The sequence below is a fragment of the Ursus arctos genome, unplaced genomic scaffold (genome assembly GCF_023065955.2).
Source record: "Ursus arctos isolate Adak ecotype North America unplaced genomic scaffold, UrsArc2.0 scaffold_8, whole genome shotgun sequence".
NCBI classification, from domain to species: domain Eukaryota; kingdom Metazoa; phylum Chordata; class Mammalia; order Carnivora; family Ursidae; genus Ursus; species Ursus arctos.
In genome coordinates this window covers 54,210,970-54,226,038 of record NW_026623100.1, presented here as the reverse complement: position 1 = coordinate 54,226,038, position 15,069 = coordinate 54,210,970, and the positions used below count along the sequence as shown (strand labels likewise).

The 15,069-nt window shown below is 44.2% G+C and overlaps 1 protein-coding gene and 1 long non-coding RNA gene across 16 annotated transcripts in view; one reads left to right on the top strand and one right to left on the bottom strand.

The window, feature by feature from the left end:
* The window catches only part of SLC8A1 (solute carrier family 8 member A1), a 383,135-nt gene that overhangs the window by 114,948 nt on the left and 253,118 nt on the right, over window positions 1-15,069 (bottom strand). The gene's annotated exons all lie outside the window — the stretch shown is intronic.
* LOC123002160 (uncharacterized) lies at window positions 983-13,093 on the top strand. 2 transcript variants are annotated; one of them, XR_006411745.3, is made up of 3 exons: window positions 983-1,366; window positions 1,818-1,908; window positions 3,809-13,093. It is a non-coding gene; the product is annotated as an uncharacterized LOC123002160 (long non-coding RNA). The 2 variants fall into 2 exon arrangements; XR_008958301.1 differs by having other exon boundaries at window positions 1,818-13,093.

The window sequence follows — 15,069 nt, the reverse complement described above, 5'->3', positions numbered from 1 at the left end:
GGTAACTCAACAGAACACTCGTGCCTGATTTGTGCAAGTGACACCATCGTTAGCTTCTGATCAATACTGGCCAAAATTTAAGAACTCAACTGTGGTGTGCCAGCTTTAAATCTTTATGACCTAAAATAGATGACCAAGTTGACTCTTCCCTGCAGGCCCCCTCTTTGACTTCGGAATCGAAGGCACATTTTCATTGCTAATTTCCAGCCTCATCCAGTTCCTGGTGATATTAGCATGCATGGATAATTTGCTGGGGCAATCACGAAGTGACTCAGGAATGAAAGCTACTGCTAAAGGTTCAAGAGGTCTATTGAGAACTGCATTTTTTGCTCTCTATCCCCCATCCCAACCCCCGCCCCCCCCCCCAACCATCCATATGGTCTACAACCAAGAGAAATAGCCTTTTCAAGACAGAATGTGTTTTACCAGTAGATGGAGTAAGTGGTTCCCAGAACCCGGTACCTGCTAGTTACTGCTGTCGTCTTTCAAAAAGAGACAAAGCCATCACCAACAACTAATTATGGAATTTAATGTATAATTGCAGCTGGTGAATGTAATCAATGACATGGATGGCTCTTGCCTGCAATGTTTTGTAAGAGAGGAGCATTCATTCGTATATCCATATATATGTATATGGATGTATGCGTATATATATATATGGCTATCTGAATAAGGGAAGCAGTAGAACACAGGGTAAACTTGGGGGTACTCAAAATCCCTTCATTTCTTCACGACTTTGTCTAACACCAGCCCAGCATCTGGGAAACAATCCCAAGTGCATTTTCCCCCCTTCATCTTAAATGTTTTTCAAAAGCAATCATTTTACTCTGTGGTTTGGTGAAAGGGCGGGATGGGGGGGGAAGTCCACTTCGCAGCTGGTACGACACAGAAGAGAGCTGCGTCAACTCTCAAAGGCTGCCAAGCCTTTCTTTTGGCAGAAGCACTGGGGATATTACACTGGGGATAATTTATCACGCTTGCTTTGGATGTTCCAAATTTGCAAGCTGTGGCTAATTTCCAGAGGCAGCAGGGCAATAAACTCCACTTTCCTAAAAGAAAAACAGTAACCGCACCACCTTTCAATTAAATGGGCCATGGAAAATGAACGGCCACCGATGATCGTGGATAGTCAGACTTCCTCAGAAAGCCTGAGCGTGGCCACTAGCGGTGGGGATAATGACCGTGTGCCTGCGGAAGCCTAGTCTCGTGGCTGTTAGGAACCGGCACGTGCGTCTGCTTCCACATCTGTCTCTTTCCGTACCTTTCTCTGCATGAATATGGACACACGTGCACATGTGAGCAAGACCGAAACACACCAGTGTTGGATGCTGACGGAAGAATTATGGCCTCTTCGGCTATGAATCAGGTGAAGTTTTCCTCACTGTCTCTGGGGTCTGCTTTTCTCTGCTCTTTTCTCAATCTCCTGGTGCCCTCAATGTGTCTTCTTGATCATCCAAGGCCCCTTGGAGCAGGAACCAAACAGCACCCCCCTCTAGATCAGCAAGCCCTATTGGGGAGTTGTCCTCAACCCCTCAACTCTCCCTAAATATGTCTGTTGTCTTGTATGTTTCCTGAGCCAGGTGTTCGGAAACTGCTTAGCAGGTCATCTATTTGTATATTATGTTCACGGATCAGTACTTTACAGGGGACTTCCAGGCCAACATTCAAAGGAATGCTGATGGTGGGCATTTTGAGTGGGTGATTGGTGGGTAAAAGGAAGGATATCTGGGGGTGAGGTCTCATCCCAAGTAGGAAGCCATGGACCCAGGACCATGCCATCTGATTATGTTAACATCCCAAGTATCTGTTCGTTACAGAATCCAGACCAGGACCACACTGTGCTTCTAACGTCAGAAAAAGCAAAGCAACCCCAATAGTGCGAGGTTTGCACAACAGAAGAACTCAAAGGTCAGCCAGGAGTCCATTGTTTCTCTCCTCTCTCAGGTTCACACAGGGTAGGCTGCTGGCTGACTTTTTGTCTCCTGATTTTTGTTTCTATGGATATGTTAATGATTGTACAGGATCAATTCCTGGGGCGCAGAGGAACACCATGGGTCAGTCTCTATTTCAAATTCAGGAATGCTGTAAAGTCAGGCAGGGTCTCATGAATTCTGAAATGCACTAGAAATATTTTCCTAATTTCTTTTTTGTGTTAATTAGTAATGGGTACTTCAACAGTTTCCCTTCCTTGCCCTGCTAAAATATTTATAAAAGTATGCATATAGAAAGAGCTCAATATACGTTGGCTCCTATTATTTTTATCTTCTATAATTGCTGAAGCTGATATTTCATGGTTCACAGCCTCAACACCAATGGAGTTTCCCTTCTGTCCTTCATGATCCTTTTTTTTTTTTAAAGATTTTATTTATTTGTTTGTCAGAGAGAGAGAGAGCATGCACGAGCAAGGGGGGGGAACAGAGGGAGAGGGAGAAGCGGACCCCCCACTCAGCAGGGAGCCTGACGTGGGGCTCGATCCCAGGACCCTGGGATCATGACCTGAGCCAAAGGCAGATGCTTAACTGACTGAGCCACCCAGGCGCCCTGTCCTTCACGATCCTAACAAACTCCTCTGTGCTGGTCTGATACCCGACAAAGTAACTTAACTAAGGTGCTAATGGGTGATGGTGGGCTGCCATCTATGCCTTCCTACTGCACGGTATTTCATGACCTGACCTCTCCTTCAGGCTTCTGCTGCTTTCTGGCTTCCCTTCTGTCCTGAATAGTTTCTCAGGTGCCACTCCTCTGACCCTAAAGCTCCTTATATTTAAGTAAGTAGTGGTCATCTTCTGAGTTCAGAGGATTCCCACTTGAGAGTGAACTGTGATCCCAACTTCCACCCTAGACCATGTGCGGGAGCCAACTTAAATAGAACAACAAGGTAAGGCTTTGCTAAAATTATCCCATCTGTCAGTCTGTGAAACCACTGGTTTGAAGATTTTAATCACAACATTGACACACATAATGCTAATTTCATACAGTTACGTAACTTAACTGATAAGCCCATTGAAGTCATACCCGCATGGCAACAGACCTGAGGTTGAAAAGTGAAATATATGAAGTAACCGTATGCTTAATTTATATCTACCTAACAGCAAGAATTTCTGTATTCTGAAACAAGTAAACATGTGGTGAACGGATTGCATGAAGGCCTGTCTTCCCATCCAGAACCAGTATTAAGAGGAAGGGAACAACTAATTTGTCTCAGTGGGGTAGCAAAGGGACACACACTTCAGAATGTCATGGGAGGTTATATTTCAACTACTTACGGTTAATTTGAAAACTGGCTTAATTCTGGCACTGTGAGTAACGGAAGATTCAATTAATTACCATTTTGGATCTAAATTTCACATTATCGGTGTTTCTCCTGTCTTCTACCCATTAGGACGCCTGGACTACTTGACTTACATTAAAAATGTCCTATTTCCTGTTGCTAGTTGTGTTTTGCTTTGATAAACTCATTGCAAATTGTGTGTAATTACTGCATTGTGAACAAGGGAATGGCAATATATCAGGCATAGCATTTTTGAGTAAAATATAAGCAGCTTGAAAAAACCGTTTCGGAATGACAACAAATTTGGCACGACCAAGGAGGTTAGCATTACCGCTATACATTTTTATTTATTGAATGTTATGTCTGTAGAGCAAAGGGAAGAAAGAGGAAGCATAGTGTAGGCATTAGCCTGTGTACTTTTCTGATTTCATGGATGATCACATTTATCTAGGGCCTAGAGGAAAACATTCTTGTGGGGGGAAAACCAATTAGCTTCCTTGCTTGCAGAGATCGGTAACCTTGTTTCTTCTATTTTAGGTTTCAGGAGGACACCCCCATCTTTGGATGAAAAATGCTGACCTGTGTGTTCTGGGAATCTTGGCTCACCCCAAGGCTAATGAGCACAGTGTCCTGGCTGCGTGCCCGGCTTTCGTGGCAGGGAGTTACCCCCGAGTGCTTTTTTTAACCTACGCTAAAGTTTTCACTTAGAAAGCAAGATCTGCCAATGCATCAGAGGAAACTGGGCTTTCCTTCTATAACCGTCAAACTCAAATCCTATTTCCACCTGCAGCCCTGGATCAGCCTCCTCGGGCTGATAGAATCACCGTATTCACGCAAATCTCTGTTGGCGCAGCTGAAGAGGGAAGAGCGCAGATAGGACTCTCCTGGTTTGGGGGAACCCAATCAAGGTGCCCCTTTCAACGGGGATGCAAGAGAGGGGTGGGGTGGTGACGATGAATCCTAAGGGGTGTGTATGTGCCCAGAGGAGGAACGGCATGCAAAGAAAGGGAAAGTGAAGAAGAGTAGCTTTCCCTTGACCTTACGGGCTTCCTGCATGGAATTAAATTTCAGAAACTGGCTGAGGCTTACAAGGAGTAATCGTAGCAGTTGCCTCATCCCTTACTGTCAGCACATGGCAAGTTCGCTGTGGGTAGGACAGCAGGGAGTTCTTCCCAAGCATTCAAAATAGCGGTAACATTTTCTTAAATTTCTCATCAACCCATAGAGATGATTGGAAACATCAGAAATCCTCTGTCCAATTCAGTGCTCACAAAGTATTCCCAAGCAGCAGAAAGACAAATGCAGGTGAGCTGTACGCTTACAGTCTCCTTCAGTGACGCTTGCTGATATAGAATAGAACCTACTGGCGTTTTTAAAAAGGCCTCAGAGATCCCCGTTACAAGTTATTTTTTCCCCTTTGGTCTTCATTCTAAATAAATTGGTAGCCTATCTCACAAGTAATGTCTTCTGAAGTCCCTTCTGCCCATTTTCTTTTAAGTTTTAGGAATAGCCATGAAGGAGTCAGATCAGTATTTGCACTGGTCTTACTAAGTCCGTAGGAGAGATGTCGCCTAATTCTGTTTGTCATCCACAAGATGGCTTGGAAACCGATCCAGCCCCAGGACAGCTCCCCCACGACAGGATGATTTTTTAAAAGCAGTCTATCTTTCTGGCCAAGTTTGGTTAGGCAGAATTTGGCTAAAATTACCAAGTAAATATGACGATTTTTGTCTTGTCTGAGAGAGAGGGATCACTATTGTGTGTTTCCTTTTTTTCATCTCAGGCAAATGAGGCCAAAGTGCCTTGGCTGTTCTTATATCTTTGAACCTGCGACCTTGCGACTGGCTAGCAATGAACCTGAAAAAGGACAATCATGGCCGAGCCTTAGGAGGCTTTTCTTTGAAGGAAAAAGAAAAGACATGGGGCGCTGGGGTGGCTCAGTCGGATAACCGTCTGCCTTTGGCTCAGATCATGATCCCAGGGTCCTGGGATCAAGTCCTGCATCGGGCTCCCTGCTCAGTGGAGAGCCTGCTTCTCCCTCTCCCTCTGCCGCTCTCCCTGTTTGTGCTCTCTCGCTCTCTCTCTTGCTTGCTCGCTCTCGCTCTATCTAATAAATAAATAAAATCTTTAAAAAAAATAAAAGAAAAAGAAGAGACAGAAACAAAGGAAGAGGAGAGAAGCAGGGGAAGAGGAAGAGGGAGGGAAGCGGTGGAGAGAAGAGAAGATGGAGAGACAGGGAGGTAAGAGAGAGGCAGGTCAGAAAGGAGGAAAAAAAAAAACAACTGTGGCCTCAGGGCTCCCAGGGAAGTGGAGCTCTGACCCCTGCGGGGGCTCCTTCACCCCGAGTGAGGGAAGAACAGCAGTGCTTCGGAAGGAGTACATCAGTGAATCAGGCTCAGGTTTGAGGCTCCAGCCATCAGGGTTGGGGTGCTTGCTGGGGGGACCCTAAACCAGGCATCCGTTGGGTACAGGTCTTCGTGCATTTGGCTTGCCCCTTCGGGCAGCCAGCTGACGCAGAGATGGGTTTCATCTCCCGGCCCTTCTGTTTTATTTTCCTGACAGAGCAGTACTTCATTAAGAAAAAGGCAGTCAGCTATTAATTCCTGCTCACTCTTAACCTGGCCAATGAAATATAAGCATGTGCCATTTTGCCTCTATTTTAGGGCCTGGATGTGGGGGCGGTGAAAACTGCTTGGCTTACAGCTCTCTGCATTCATCTCACTCTTCCCTGCTCTGCTTCCTTTGTTCCTCCTTCTGACAGGCTGCCTGATGGGTACAGGAACGGTGCGGAGTTGTAACAGGCTCAGGCTGGATGAAGGAGGGAGAGAGCTCAGGAATAGCCCCCTTTCTTCTAAATAGTTTATTTATATATGTCACGTTTTCTTAAGAGAATGTCTCAGTGCTCTTAAGTATTAGTCACTGCTATTTGAATGCTTTATCTTCTTAGGGGAAAAATTAAAATCCTCTGTACCCCTTACACCCTCCGTCTCTTCCTAGGTTGTGCAAATGACTGGGGGGGGGTGCAGCATGGGGAAGACCCATTTGTAACTGGTCTCTGGTGCTATACTACTGTACTAAATGTTGGCCTCAGGAAAGCAAGCAGCAATGAATGGGTTACATATACAAATGATTAAATATCTGTTGACTCATTTCCATTAAGTAAATATTTTTATCGCCAGAAGGACTTTTTCACTCCTCTGTTGGATTGTCGGTGTATTAGAAGTGACCATATTCCGATTTACAATAGGAAAAGTGGGGGAGGATTTGCCCTGTCTTTGTAACCGTCAGAGACAAAGCAGGAACGAACTTCCAAGAACCACAGTGGGTCTTGCCCAGAAACTACACAGGGAGCCCCCTAAGTTGGTCTGGGTCCAAAGTAGCTCAGCTATAAATATGTCCACCACAAAGATACTAAAGGGCCGGAAATTTTCATTTCACAGGGACTCATACACGATCTTTGGCAGGGAAATGATAGCCAATTGTCTAGTGAGATCGAGTCATTTTAACGGATCCCTTAGCTCCCTACTATTTTATCTCAACGGCAAAGATCCGGGCTTCGCATGAGATGAAGCTACGTCCCGGAGTCCGGTTGGGAAGACTGAGACTCTGTTAACGAGAGGTTTCAAGAAAGACAGTGTCGGGGAAGCCAAAGATGCCCCTTGCCTCTCTTACAGATTTGGTAGGAATCAGGCCTCCCGAAAGCCCCTCATTAACTTCACTACATAGAACTGGATGGTACCAAGAGCTACAACTCCACCACTTTATGAGAAAGGAGCTGAATCTATGGAGGCGTTAAATAAGTCACAGCGGGAGAAGAGGAACATTTTATATGTGCTTGGCACGGTGCTGAGTGGTTTGAGGTGCGCAGACCTCATCTAATCCAATGATTACCAGCCATGATGGCGCATCTTAATCACCCGTGGCAACGAGAAGATACATAGCTGCTTATGTGTTCCAATCCACCACCCACTAGACACTCAGATTCCTCAGGCTTAGGCTTTGGGTTAGAGCTAAGCGAGTATAGTGTGTTGTTTTAGTGTTTTTTTTGTTTTGGTTTGGGGTTTTTTTTTGTTTTTTTTGTTTTTGTTTTTGTTTTTGTTTTTAGTTGTGCAAATGATTCTGAGTCACTGCAGGGTTGAAGACTATTTGTTTAATTCTCACAATTCTTTGAGGCAGGAATATTACCCTATCTTCTCCAAAATGAAGTTCATGTCTTCAGGGGACTAGAACCCAGGTCTATAATTTCTGGTCCCTTGTTTTTTTCCATTTAACACAACAGCTTCCCTGGAGGGTTGAAGTCTTAGGTTTAGCGTGGAGAACCATGCGACTCCCTACTGTACACCACTCCATCGTCTGAGTGATGGTTCCAGGAGAAACCAAGCAATATATTTGCCAGCAGCAGGGTACACAGAAAAGAGCACAGAAAAGAGCACTGCGGTGCTTTGAATTTTGGTTAGTTGGGTGACTTATGGGCGTGCCGCCCTGCTAAGCCTCAGTTTCTCATTTGTATAATGGGAATGGCAAACAATATCTCAAATTGCATTTGAATATTAAATAAGAAAAAAATGTATAAAATAGTTAAAATAATGCCTGGAACACAGTAGTAGTGTACGAATAGTCCCCAGCACTGAACGGGTCCTGGTGCTTGTTGTAATGTTTGCGGCTACCAACAGCTTTCTCTTGGCCAGACAATGGCATTTATCCCATTCTCTTATACTTTCCCTTTTTCTGTAAACAAAAGAATGTGGTGCTTGGGGAGAAGGCACAAGAAGTGGGATAGAGTCAGAGATCATAATGAATCCTGCAGAATCTCATACCCAGTGCGGGATGCATAATTTCTCTATATGGGGCTCAACGGGAAAATCAGGTTGGAACAGGGCAAGCATCTTGAAGCTGCGTCTGTCTCTGCCTATCAAACCCTTTATTTTTTTTTCAGATGGAGAGACTGGTGGGGGGAGGTGAAAGCCCCTCCCAAGGATGACACCCCTCCTCAGGCATCACACTTTACCTCTGCCTCACTCGGGTACACAGACTCGTCTGGAGAAATCCTAGGAGCTGCTAGACATAGACAAGTACGTTCATCACTTGAATGGTGAGCTTCGGCGTTAGTGTTGCTCTATTTATACTTTGCTCTGCAGGCAATCCTGATGCTTTTACATAATTGGTGAGCTCCCCTAGCTTAGCGGAGAAGGAAACAAGATGAGAAACAGTACTCTCTTTTCCGTGTAGGTGTATGATGAATTCGCAGGCCAGCTTCACTTCCAATTATTCCGGCTAACGTACCTGTTGTAAATTACATGAGATGACAGTGGGTTGTATTGTTTTCCCTGAAAGTTGGGCCTCGATACGACCGTTCATTTACAAACACAGGGGAGCCTGCTGGTTGATAGGCAGGGCGAGGGACGGCGCATCAGGCTGGTTCAACTCTCGCAGCGTAATGGCTCAAACTTAGCCCTGCTGAGTCTACTCAGCACTTCTGTAATTGCATGATGCTCTGAGACTCCAGAGGATGGGGGTTTGGAGGTGTTATATACCACAGCACTCTCTATACCGCAAACTTCTATGGTTTCAAGGGTTAGCTTTGTGGTCCGTACAAAATTGAAATAGAGGCTTGCGAAGTCATATGGGCACGTGGGAGCCACACACCTGCTCGGGCACAGGAAAGGCCTAGAGTGCCAAGGCACTTGAGAAAAATCTGGTTTCTGTATACAGACCTTGCCCCTGGACCCTTCCTCCACAGAGGAGTCAGGTATAAACACTTAGGATTCTGGAAAAGACCTGGAATCTCCCACCTGATCCCTTCCACTCTGGGGGCAGAGGAGAACCCACAGTGCAGGTATTAGACGGACTTGCATTTTGTTTCCTGGTTAGATATGAAGTGGAAGTGTCCTTGACTAATGTGTCCACACTTGAATGTCCATAAAAAGTAGCAAATGCCGGCGTCCAACTGTTAATGAAAGATCGAAAAGATTACTTGATGGCTTTTAGTCTAATCCTGAAATTAGTTAATAGAAGTGCCATTAATGAACATCTATTAATAGAGGCAACTGATGTAACGTGGCTAATGTAATGGCCAGGAGGTGTAATAAAACATGTGGACGAAGCAAACCTAATACTCTTCTGTATCAAAGTCGCTCGCTGGAAAAGTGTAAAGCTGGAAAATGATCACAACTGGGAGACATTTTAACAACAGGGCCATTGCTCGGGGGGCTCACCATTGAGTTTTAAATGAAGTAGCAGACAGATGTACTTTGAGACCCTCATTCTCCATAGGACCTTTCTTGATTATTCTTCCTGGGTGTCGAAGTTCTGACCATTTCTCTGAACTCTTATTACATGACAAGGAGCTCATACCTTTTAATGCAACACTTAAGTTTCTTTATGGTTCTTTGTTTTAGGGGTGTTGTTAATTATTAGCAATTGAAACCTGAGACTCTATCCATAATAGGATGTCTTCCCTCACTCTTTTCTTTCTCTCCAAACTGCAGCTCAGGGTTGAGTGAGTCCCATACTCTGTGATCTCATAGAGTGTTTGTTTCTTTCTTCATAGCCTAATCATACCACATGCAAATAACCATTAACGTATTTCCTTGATGAGGTTCTTCGGAATTGGATTGTGTCTTTATCTCTGATTCCCTATCCCCAGCACCAGGCTCTGCAACAAGGCCAGGACCGAGCTGATGACTGTGACCAAAGAGATAACTGTGTTGTTTACACTCCATTTGTGCCCAGATCACAGGCAACTCAGAGATCAAGGAGCTGCTCCCTACCTTCAAAGGGCTTAGAGTCTAGCCATGCATAGAATTCAGCTCATGCTGACACATGAATACCCCCAAGAGGAAATGTAATTAGCATCTCTGTAATGTGTGCTTAAAATGACCTTTTCATTTGAATGAAATCATTTATTTAAAAAAAAAAAACAATTTGCCTTGATTACTGCTCTTAGTAAATAAAATTATTGACAGAGTCCTGACATAGCTCTCTGCTATGAAATATGGAACTCCTGAAAGTCAGTCATTCTCCACCTAATTTCATCTCAGTATAAAGGATACACAGCTCTGGGCTCATATATGTGATATCGTGTTTTCTTCCTACGTACAGATAACCTACACCCCAAACAGGAAAGAACCAGAGATGCCTGCATGAGAATTCACACACATAAAGCAGCAAGATGGAGTTAGTTTTAGCTCTTAGGGATACGCGACAATGTGGAAAAGGCTGCCATCTACACTGGCAGGACACTGGAATTAGAGCCAACTGGAAGCAGGTGCAGCTGCCTCAGAAACCAGGCGGGGGAATTTGACAGCAGAGGCAAACGGCTGCAGCCCGAATCCCAGGGTGTCCGAAGCCCTGCTGTGGGGCCTGGCAAAGGCACTGGTGGATTGGCATCACTGAACTGCACTTAATGAAAAGACCCCTAGGTCTTCATCGTGGGCCAGCTCCATTATTGCCGTTTTCCGGTCCTCATTAAAGGTTTGGGAGGCAGGGAGCTTTTCACATACGGAAACCCTCTACTTGGAGAGCACGCATGGTGGGTGTGGCTAGAAGTGGTTTAAAACAAACCTGTTTTCCTGCACAAATAATAAGGATTCTAGACAATGATCACCAAACCGTGGTGGGGATGGCGGTGATGGAACCCAGTGACACCTAGACTTACAGACATCATTCCCTAAATATTTTACGTGAAGGGTGCTCGCTTTTTAGTTCTTGCAAATAACATGTTGTGCTAAGTTGCTTCCCTTTTATTAATTTGAAAGAAGGGAAAGCAATTGTTCTTTCATGCATGCAAGCCATTACTGATTGAAAGGCTACGATGTGCCAGTCATGATTAATTTCATAGCAGTTATAGGCTACAATGTTCACATGTTAATACACTGTATTTATTTTTATATGTAATCTAATAACCATAATCATGAAGCTGACTGATTTCATCCTTTCATTTTGACTGTGTTCCAGAAAGCTGTTTACCTGGCTGCTGTTCACATATACACTGAATTTGTTCCATGTGCAATTAACAGGGATAAAACTTGAGTAGAAAAGGTGCCAATTAGAGATAGCTGATGGCCTCTGAACCCACTAAGTTGCAAGAATACCATTTTCATGATTATAAAAAATGGGAAAATAAAAATGCCACTTCCGAGAAATCTATTTTCCCATAAACAAAGATAATCTGTATTTAAGAATACAACTTGGGAACTAATTAAACAGAGAAAACACTTCAAAAAATCCATTGTCTGAGAAACCCCTTAGTTCTTTTCAAATGTAGGAGAACTTGTCCTTGCATTTCTCTCTCTTTGGTTCTTTCTTTCTTTCTTTTTTTTTTTTTAAGATTTTATTTTTATTTGAGACAGAGAGAGAGAGAGACAGAGCACAAGCAGAGGGAGGAGCAGGTCCCCGCTGAGCAGGGAGCCCGATGCGGGACTTGATCCCAGGACCCTGGGATCCCAACCTGAGCCGAAGGCAGACGCTTAACCCACTGAGCTACCCAGGCGTCCCTCTTTGGTACTTTCTATGCAACTACTGAAACTTCATTTGTGTAGTCAGTCAAGAGTCCATGTTATCTGAAGATGTTCTGCTGACAGATCTCACAAATACTGACAGGTGTCTGTGTCCACAGCACAGCACTATTGTCGGTGCGCTTCGGCTCCGCGTCTTCTCCTGGAAACGTTCACTTGGATCTCCTGAGCCTAACCTGATGACTACACTTTTCTAGAAATATTCCGGAAACAGCCTGGCCACATTTGTGTTGTGTGTCATACACACTATCTTTTTGCCCCACTGTATTCTGAGCTTTCTCCCTTAAGGAGCAACTGTTTGTGGGTAAAAGAAAAAGTATTAGGAAGAAGTACGTAGGTCGAAGCGTGAATCACATATGTACAAGAGTCCAGTTACAAAGGACTGTGACGTTGGTACAAAAAGCCAGGTTAGTTCCTGTCTTATTCGATGGATTCAGATACTTTTGATCTGTGAAAAGTCTTAAAAGAGAGCAGCTAAACAGAACTCATTAATCAGATTTGTAATTAAGGTCTAGGAAGATGAACTGATTTTTTTTTTTTTAGAAGTTCCGAAGTTGGCACTGGAGCTGTGGCTACAATACATCTCTAGGTTCCCAGTTTGGGACCTTTTTGCAGACTCCAGGCTCACAAACAAGCCACTGTATCATGAGAAGTACTGGCTTCTGGTGAGCCCCAGCCAGTCCAGAAACATTATGGGTTCCTCGAAAGATTCAGCTTCTGCTAGGTTCGTCCTGTTTTCCCCATTTTGTATACAAATTCTCAGCTCCAAACCAACCCTGGGCACGTCTGCCTTCCTGCTCTTTTGACTTTGTTGGTGCCTTTCCCACTTCCTAGAATGCTCTGACCCTCATTAGTTCATTCTAGTTCCCTTCATGTACATTCCAGAGGATGGCTTTCATCCTAACAACTCCTGCATTACCTCTCAGGTCAGATGAGAGGCACTACTTCGATCTACAATGTCAAACAAGATACACACTTGCCCTTATCTGTTTTACAATCTCAGCTCAACAAATGAGATGATTATAACTTTCCATCTCCACTTTTACTTGATCACTAAAAGGATGTGCGTGGCAGGCGGGAAGACATTACGAATGGCTCAGTGAATGGGAAATGTTCATGCATTGTTCAATTTTCCTTTAAAATTATAATTAACTGAATGCTCTTTAGGATTAATGAGCCTATATAGATATTTAATATAAAATTCAATGCAAATGTTGTATATAAATCAAATCCTGCTCTTTACCATATTTACTTTATAGCTTAATGTACTTTTATAAATCAATTAAAAGGATGGCTCTGCTCTCCATTTAGAAGAGTCCCTTTGTCTTTGTTTGAAAGCTTGTTTCATGTGGGTGGGAGTCTTCCATATGCAGATATCTGCTGCCATGTATTGGAAGGCAGAAATGATGCATGTGGCCAGAAGCAGTTTAAAACAAACCCGTTCTGAGGCGCAAGTCGTTAAATGCTGGGACTCTATCACCAAACCCAGAGGGAAGGTAGAAATCAAGCCTGAACTTTAATGATCTCCCAGCTTTCTCCAACCTTGCTTGATCCTCTGAACCAGACCCACCACTGCTTGCTAAACTCTTCCCGGTCCACTGCGTCTTAGGACACACGATAAGGAATACTCAGGATTTCCACAAGAGTAGGAAATGCCACTTATGCAAGAGTTGTACTGGTTCTTGGCGCAGTTCTTTCCTGAACTGAAAAAGGTGGTATGAAAAAGATAAAACAAAAACTGAGTTAAATTTTTGAAGAGTTTACTATATGTATACATAAAAGAAATGAAAAATATCCATTCTCCCTTTTGGCATTAACCTGATTTTGGTGGGAGTACCCGATACACACCTACAGATCTTTCTGTTGGCTCAGGACTCCAAATCTTCCCACTTTATCTTCACAGGTGACACTTGGGAGGAGTGACTGTCTATTTCTCTCAAAATGGCTGTATCCATGCTATGTTTTCATCCCCTCTTTTTCTTTCTCCTTGATTCAAGGTCAAAATACCCATTCTTTTCTTCCAGGGTTCACTTCAGATGGGTTTCCCCATCTATTGTGAATCTGGCACTCTCACGTTTCTCTTCACATTAATTCTTCTGCAGAGCTCCTTACACGGATCTCCTCCCCCGAGCTTTGGGCAATCATCTTCTCTCATCTCCTTCACATAAATCTCTCTTGGAAGACAAAGCCCTCAGGTGAGACTGCTGTCGGGTGTGTGCGTTTGTCATCAGGAGCCAGCAGCACCTACATCGACAGCAGCCACCTTCACTGCCACCTGCGAAAGCATCTTACACTTCGGGAACCCGTTTCTTTTCTTCAGCATTCCTGTTTGAGTGTGAATCCAGCCCAGGACGGGGACACTGGAGCCAGGGCTGGCTGTCCCTGGGCTCTGGCCTGGGACCCCTATAGTGTGGGAGGCACTGGACTAGGAACTAGAGGGGTGTGGTCCACAGGAGTAGGATAAAGTTTCTGAGATGCGGGAGCTCACAATCTCATAGGAGGGCGCTGTGTCCTAAGACAGAGCCGGCCGGGAAGGTGTTAGCAGGCAATGAATGGGTCCAGTTCAAAGAGTAAAGCAAGGATTGAGAGAGGTGGTAGATCATTAAAGGTCAAGTACAGGAAGGGTCTGAATCTAGTTAGGGGTTTGTGGAAGCAGACACCCTGAGGAGACCTTGGATGTGACCCAAAAGACTATTTGTGCTCCGTCTTTTGAAACTTCAACTCTATCTGGGCACTGAGTCATAGGATAGTAATGAAGGGCAAAGAGAATCAGGGGCATATAGGCAGGGGGTCCACTTTTGGTGGAGGCACATAGAGGCGCCGATTACAGACAAAGGGGGTTATTTTAAGAGAGCTGGAGGATGTGCACAGATCACTATTTCTTGGTCTCCCAACTTTTTTTTCAAGGAATGACAAGGTATATGTATTCAGACTGATGTGCTGTTTAGATGGCATCTATCCACACACAGAGACTGGAGATTAGGAGAGTAGGATTAGATAGAAGAACGGGGACTTGATGCCTCTCCTCAAACTGAACGGCCTTTGTAGAAGCTGTCCTAATCACTTTCTGTTTATGTCCAACTTCCTCTTCTGTTTCTTGCTGGCAACACCCCCCGAGTCAGAGCTCTGCAGTAAGTCTTCCAAATTCCTTCACTCTGCATATTCTAGGAAGTTAAGTGTGTTTCTATTATATAAAATAACTCAAATATTGTTCAAAGAATTTCTTGTGTGAATTTTTTTTTTCTTCTGGAGGAGATTAATATATACCATTAGCTATAGAAG